Genomic DNA, 8,371 nt, shown 5'->3' with positions numbered 1-8,371 from the left:
GCTCCACTATCTCCTCTTAAGCTGTCATAATGCCTCTTAAAGAGAATTTTTACAGACCCACTTTATTGGAAGTTGGAGGACAGAACTGGAGGTTGGCATTTGATCTTCCCGTTAGTCTGAGAATCTCCATGGGAAGTCCACTCTGATCTTGTCCCATGGGAACTACTGGTAGTGACAATTGGGCTGAACCTTCTGGAGTGGATTGAGGACAAAAAGCAAGGGTGCTGATTACAGCAACTGGTATTTGGATCTTGGTGGCTGCTATGTGCTCTGGTCAGTAGGGATGCCACACTGAGGAGACTGATTGGCACCATAGTGTGGCAGGGGCACAATCCTCGACAAGGCCCAAATCCCTGACTGGATTTCTCACAATGTCCTGGCATTTGTATGAAACCTTCTGATGAGCTGAAACAACTAAAAAGTCAGTGAATAGGTCGAATGCTTCCTTAAGTCTTCCCCAAACTGGGAAACAATGGTAGGGCAGTGCTGAAATTTCAGTGCAGAGTTTAAATTCCAGTGCTCAGTATATGTCTTCTCCAGGCCAGAAAGCAATAGTGAACCAGTGATTACATTCTAATATTAAGTAGTAAATGTATAATAACACCAAAGAACACCTACAAAAAGTGGAAGAGGTGGCTACCCCATCAAATGTGAAAGCACCAACATAAAGAAGCAAGGATTGTAAAAACTCAGGGAAATCTGAAACCACCAAAAGAAACCAGCAATGCTCCAGTAATGAGCCCCCCAAAACAAAAGATCTAGAAGGTGTCTGATAAAAAAAAATTCAGAATACTCTTTTAAATGTTCAGGGAATCACAAAAAGATACAGATAGAAACTAAATGAAAGTTGGAAAACCAGAAACAAAATTAGAAACTTGATAAAGAAATAAAAACAATTTTTAAAAACTAGTAGAAATAAAGAATAACTGAAATTCAAAAAACTCATTGGAAAGCTTCAACAGCAGAGTTGATAAAACAGGAAAAATTCAGTGAGTTAAGACATAACATGAAATTACCCAATCAGATGAGAAAAAAGTAAAAATAATTTTAAAAGAGTGAAGAAGACCTATGAGAATTATGGGACAACTTCAAGTGAATTAACTTCTGTATACTATGAGTTCCTAAAAGGGATGAGAGAAAAAAAGGCCTAGAAAGTATACTTAAGGAAACAATGGCTAAGAACTTCCCAAATCTGAAGAAAGATGGTAGCATCCAGGTACAGGAAACTCAGAGATCACCCATCAAATGTAACCCAAAGAGAGATTTCCCAAAGTACATCATAATCAAACTCAAAAAAATCAAAGACCAAGAAAGGATACTCAAAGCAGCAAAAGGAAAATAAAAAAAAAATCGCATTCAAAGGAGCCCTAGTACAGCTTTCAGTGGATTTCTCAGCAGAAACCTTGAAGGCCAGGAGAGAGTAAAATTGACATTAAAAAAAAATCTGTCAGCCAAGAATACTGTACTTAGCAAGAACAAACTTCAAACATGAAGGAGAGATGAAGACTTTTCCTCAACATCCCACAAGAGCCCTGGGCCTCTCTTTCAAAACTATTATGACCTCAAGACTTTGGTGCTCTGGACCTATGATGGATGTGGCAGCCTAGATCTCTGAAATGCCTTCAGAGTCATTCTACCATTGTCTTGATGAATACCTCCTGGCTTCCCTCTATCCATATGAATATTACCAAATGATCTCTTGGACATACTCATTGTTTTCTCTCCTAAACATGACTTTATATTTTTTGCATGGGCAGCCTAAAAGTTGCTAAATCTTTATAGTTTGTTTTGTTTTTGGATTTTATTTATATATTTCCATCTTCAAATTGTTTCTGTCTCCTTGCACTTTACTATAAGCAGTTAAGAGAAGCCATGCAGCACCCTGAACACTTTTCTGCTTAGCAATTTTTTTCCATCAAATGTTCTAGTTCATTACTCTTAAGTTCTAACTTCCACAGAGTCCTAAGATACAGACACAACTCAACCAAGTCTTTGCCACTTTATTACAAGGATGGCCTTTCCTCCAGTTTCCAATACCTTGTTCTTCATTTCCATCTGAAATGACAGAGTAGTCTTCACTGTCTATTTCTACCAACATTCTGCTCGCAGCCACTTAAGTAATCTATAAGAAGAATCAGGCCCTCTCTGTAGCTCTCCTTTTCTTTTAAGCCTTCACCAGAATCACCCTTTCGCCGCACTCATGGCAATATAGGCTTTTGCTAGCCTGCTCCTACGAACTCTATCAGCCTCTGCCTATTACCTAATTTCAAAGCCACTTGTACATTTTCAGGTATTTGTTATAGCAACACCCCCATTTATCAGTACCAATTTCTGTCTTAGCCCATTTTGTGCTGCTAAAACAAAATACCACAGACTAGGTAATTTATGCAGAAAATAAATTTACTTTCTCACAGTACTGAAGGCTAGGAAGTCCAAGATCAAGGTTAAATAGGCAGATTTGGTTGTCTGGTGAATGGTGTATCCTTCAGAAAGGAGAAATGCTGTGTCTTTAGATGGTGGAGTTAAGTGAGTCAAATGCTAAACAAAGCCTTTTTTTTTTTTTTAAGATCTTAATCCCACTCATGAGGAAGCAGCTCTCATGACTTAAATCACCTCTTAAAGGCCCCACTTCTTAACCCTTTTCCTGTTTGCTCTGAGAATACTCACCAGTGGTGCTAGCAGCTGTAGCATATACCCTGAGATAACTTTGCTATGAAATATCTCACTCTTATTATTATTTTCGCATTGCTCTAGTATATCGACTTTGGAAACAAAAGACATCATTCTATTTATAGCATTCTACATTTAGTAGTGGTATTTTCATTTATAAAATACAGTTATTTTCATTCACTGAAAATGTCAAATCCTAGAAAATGTAGCATTTCTACATGTGATGTTAACATCATTCTGAACAGTTGTTGGCCAAGGATTCATTTGATGAATCTAATTTTTCTGAAATAGATGATTCTGACGATCAAGTCAAGTCTGATGTTACTTCTGTTTAGAAATAACACCAGCCAAGAACAGTTTTTATATTTTATTTTCACATTGGAAAATCAGTCAGTTTTGCTGCAGCCTCAAAGAGCATGTTTATATAAAATTAAATGAGTGCTGGCCATGAGCTGCATTTTAAAAATTCTAAACAGGAAAAGGGTTAATACTACCTAATTGGCATTCCTGAATTTTAGAGGGGACACATCCAAACCACAGGGGTGAAATGCCATTTGGTAAATTCTAGCTCATTTACCAAATAACTCAAAAAGTTGCTAGTTTTGAGTAGGGTCCAGATCAGGAGAAGGCTCTGCAACAGGTCTGGGGTGCTGTGCAAGCTGCTCTGCCACTTGGGCCATATGACCTAGCAGCTCCAAGTGTACTTGAGGTGTCAGTGGCAGATAGGGATAATGTTTGCAGCCTTTGGCAGGCTTCCATAGGTGATTTGCAACAGAGGCCTTTAGGATTTTGGAGCACTGCCCTGCCGTCATCCACAAATAACTACTTTCTTTTTGAGAGACAGCTCTTGGTCTGCCACTGAGTCTTATTAGAAGCTGAAAGCTTGACCATAGGCCACCAAGTTACCATGTGACCCAAGATCCCTATTATGAACTGGATGTTATCTGATCCACCAAGACATAAAGTTGGGCATGCACAGCAGCACTTCATCATCAATGTAAGTGGTATATACATGATCAAACCCAGGCAGGTCCTGAAGGCACAAGTAAGGTCCATGAAGAAGTGGCTGGCACAAATGTCCGTGGTTTCTGCTGTTGCTACAATGGCTCCTCTTCTCAGCCTGTAGCTGTAACCTCATGGGAAGTTTGCTATGATCAGTTGATGGGAAGAGAAGACTCAGGCCTGGTTAATAGATAGTTCTGAACAATATGTGGGTACTACTGACAGTAGACAGCTAGCTGCAGCTCTACAGCCCCTTTCTAAGATGTCTCTGAAAGTCCAGAGGTGAAGGAGTATCTTTTTAGAGGGGTAAACTTTGGGCACTGCCCCTGGTCGTGCACCTTGTGTGGAAGGAGAAAGGGACAGATGTGTGATTATATATCAATTCATGGGCTGTAGTCAGCGGCTTGGCTGGATGGTCAAGGACTTGGAAGAAACATGGTGAAAAACCAGTGACAAAAGAAATATGATGAAGAGGTATGTGGATAGGCATTTTTAAATGGGCAAAGGACATAAAGATATTTGTGTCCCATGTGAATACTCACCAAAGGATGACGTCAGTAGAGAATTGTAAAAAACAAGTAGATAGGATGACCCAGTCTTTAGATGCCAATCAGTCTTTTTCCCCAGTCATCCTGTAATTGTCCAACAGATTCATGAACAAAGTGGTCATGGTGGCAGGAATGGAAGTTAGCATAGGATCAGTAACATACACTTCCACTCACAAAGGCCAGCCTGGTCATGGCTACTGCTGGTGCCCAATCTGCCAGCCCTGGAGGCCAACACTGAGCCACTGATACGGCGTTGTTCCCTGGGGTGATTAGCCAAGCACATTGTGGCATGGCAGGTTGATTACATTAGACCTAATAGACACTTACTAAAGGTATGCATTTGTCTTCTTTGCATGCAATATTCTGTTAAAACTATCATCTGTGGACTTATAGAATGCTTATATAGATATATCCTATTAGTTATATTTATTTATATCAGTGTATACACACACACACTAAAGGGAGTTTATTAAGTATTAACTTACACTATCACAAGGTCCCACAATAGGCTGTCTGCAAGCTTGAGAAGCAAGGAGAGCCAGTCTGAGTCTCCCAGCTGAAGAACTTGGAGTCCGATGTTTGAGGGCAGGAAGCATCCAGTATGGGAGAAAGATATAGGCTGGGAGGCTAGGCCAGTCTCACTCTTTTCACATTATTCTGCCTGCTTTATATTTGCTGGCAGCTGATTAGATTGTGCCCACCAGATTAAGGATGGGTTTGCCTTCCCCAGCCCACTGACTCAAATATTAATCTCTTTTGGCAACACCCTCATAGACATACCCAGGATTAATACTTTGAATCCTTCAATCCAATCAAGTTGACACTTAGTATTAACCATCACAAGTCCACCCCTTGTCAACGTGAACCCATACACATCTCCTGAGATCATACATAATATTCAAAAAAAGACAACAATAAGGTCATACTTACACCTAACATAATACAACTATCCTTTGTACAACCGGAAACATACCAATCCCTAACCCAAATACTGTTACATAAAGTTAACAATACTTAAATGCTGATATGAAATCAATAAATCTTATGTCATATGATAAAGGAAAAGGAAATAAAACAAGATATTTTCTTAATACAAGTGTATACAGGCACAAACATGTTTTTAACAAAAGAAGGAGGAAATCCTCATGGTAGCTACAGTCCTCATTTCTGCAGCTGGTCATGTGGTCATAGCTGGTATTGATGACTACCTTCTTCTACTACTCATTCTGTATTCCCTTTGCCTTCAGTAAGCACCTCAGCAGATCATGGTTTTTTTATCCTGGTGGGGCGACCCAAACTTTCATTCCTGAGGGGTCTGGGCCACTTGTAGTCCTGCCTGAATTGGTCTACTGTAGTTTCCCATTGACCTTAATTACAGGGCATGGTAATACTAAAAGATGCCCTAATGGATCTCCTGTATCCCATGCATACCTTTCTTACCTCTGTTGTGGAGTAGTAGACTGATTTCATCTTGATAGTCTGGGTCAGTCACCCCAGCCAACACTGTAACTTAGCCTGTTGACTTAAAGGTAGGAGGAACCCAAAGTGTCCAGGTGGCAATCTTAACTTCCAGTTTAAATCATTCTTGTGTCTCCTGGTGGCAGTGTTTCCCCTTTGAAACTAACATCTCTAGACCAGCAGAATGTAATGTCACAGGAACAGGAAGCAAAAACTTTGCTAGTGGATCACTAAGGGTGATGGTGAGTGGTGCCACTTCCACTCTTATCCATGGTCATGGTATCTCACACAGCATTGCTTCTGACCAAGAAACTCACCTCATAGAGAAAGGAGTGCAGCAATGAGCTCATGCTCATTGAATTAACTTATCTTATCGTGTTCTCCATCATCTTGAGGCAAATGTCTTGATAAAATGGTGAAATGGCCTTTTACAGTACCAACTAGATGATAACACTTTGCAAGACTGGAGCAATGTTCTCCAGCAGATCACAATTGCTCCAAATCAACACCAGGAATATGGTACTCTTTCTTCCATAGCCAGGATTCATGGATCCAGGAATCAAGGGGTGAAGATAGGTATGGCACTATCCACCATTACCCCTAGTGACACACTAGCAAAATTTTTGCTTCCTATTCCCACAACTTCAAGCTCCCCTGGCCTGGGTGTTTTAGTTCCAGAGGGATAAATGTTTCTACCAGGAGACATAACAATTCCATTGAGCTAGAAGTTAAGACTGCTATCTGCCCACTTTGGGCTCTTCATGCCTGAGTCAGCAGGCTAAAAGAAGAGTAACAGTGTGGCTGGGGTGACTGATCTGGACTATTGAGGAGAAATTGGACTGTTATTCTACCATGGGGGTAAAGAAGAGTATGTCTGGAATACAAGGTATACCTAAGGCTGTCTCTTAGTACTACCATATCCTGTGATTAAGGTCAATAGGAGTTCATTCATGATTTGGCTCTCTGTTTGTCTGTTACTGGTGTATAACAATGCTTGTGACTTTTGCACATTAGTTTTGTATCCTGAGATTTTGCTGAAGTTTCTTATCAGCTTAAGGAGATTTTGGGCTGAGACAATGGGGTTTTCTAAATATACAATCATGTCATCTGCAAACAGGGACAATTTGACTTCTTCTTTTCCTAACTGAATACCCTTGATTTCTTTCTCTTGCCTGATTGCCCTAGCCAGAACTTCCAACACTATGTCGAATAGGAGTGGTGAGAGAGGGCATCCCTGTCTTGTGCCAGTTTTCAAAGGGAATTTTTCCAGTTTTTGCCCATTCAGTATGATATTGGCTGTGGGTTTGTCATAAATAGCTCTTATGATTTTGAGATATGTTCCATCAATACCGAATTTATTGAGCGTTTTTAGCATGAAGGGCTGTTGAATTTTGTCAAAGGCCTTTTCTGCATCTACTGAGATAATCATGTGGTTTTCATCTTTGGTTCTGTTTATATGCTGGATTACGTTTTTTGATTTGCGTATGTTGAACCAGCCTTGCATCCCAGGGATGAAGCCCACTTGATCATGGTGGATAAGCTTTTTGATGTGCTGCTGGATCCGGTTTGCCAGTATTTTATTGAGGATTTTTGCATCGATGTTCATCAGGGATATTAGTCTAAAATTCTCTTTTTTTGTTGTGTCTCTGCCAGGCTTTGGTATCAGGATGATGTTGGCCTCATAAAATGAGTTAGGGAGGATTCCCTCTTTTTCTATTGATTGGAATAGTTTCAGAAGGAATGGTACCAGCTCCTCCTTGTATCTCTGGTAGAATTCAGCTGTGAATCCATCTGGTCCTGGACTTTTTTTGGTTGGTAGGCTATTAATTATTGTCTCAATTTCAGAGCCTGTTATTGGTCTATTCAGGGATTCAGCTTCTTCCTGGTTTAGTCTTGGGAGAGTATAAGCGTCCAGGAAATTATCCATTTCTTCTTGATTTTCTAGTTTATTTGCGTAGAGGTGTTTATAGTATTCTCTGATGGTAGTTTGTATTTCTGTGGGGTCGGTGGTGATATCCCCTTTATCAGGCAACCTACAGAATGGGAGAAAATTTTTGCAATCTACTCACCTGACAAAGAGATAATATCCAGAACCTACAAAGAACTCAAACAAATTTACAAGAAAAAAACAAACAACTCCATCAAAAAGTGGGCAAATGATATGAACAGACATTTCTCAAAAGAGGACATTTATACAGCCAAGAGACACATGAAAAAATGCTCATCATCACTGGCCATCAGAGAAATGCAAATCAAAACCACAATGAGATACCATCTCACACCAGTTAGAATGGCAATCATTAAAAAGTCAGGAAACAATAGGTATTGGAGAGGATGTGGAGAAATAAGAACACTTTTACACTGTTGGTGGGATTGTAAACTAGTTCAACCATTATGGAAAACAGTATGGCGATTCCTCAAGGATCTAGAACTAGAAGTACCATATGACCCAGCCATCCCATTAATGGGTATATGCCCAAAGGATTATAAATCATGCTGCTATAAAGACACATGCACATGTATGTTTATTGTGGCACTATTCACAATAGCAAAGACTTGGAATCAACCCAAATGTCCATCAGTGACAGACTGAATTAAGAAAATGTGGCACATATACACCATGGAATACTATGCATCCATAAAAAAGGATGAGTTTGTGTCCTCTGTAGGGACATGGATGCAGCTGGAAACCA

The sequence above is a fragment of the Papio anubis genome, chromosome 6 (genome assembly GCF_008728515.1).
Source record: "Papio anubis isolate 15944 chromosome 6, Panubis1.0, whole genome shotgun sequence".
Classification (NCBI taxonomy): domain Eukaryota; kingdom Metazoa; phylum Chordata; class Mammalia; order Primates; family Cercopithecidae; genus Papio; species Papio anubis.
Note: the sequence above shows the minus strand (reverse complement) of the source record.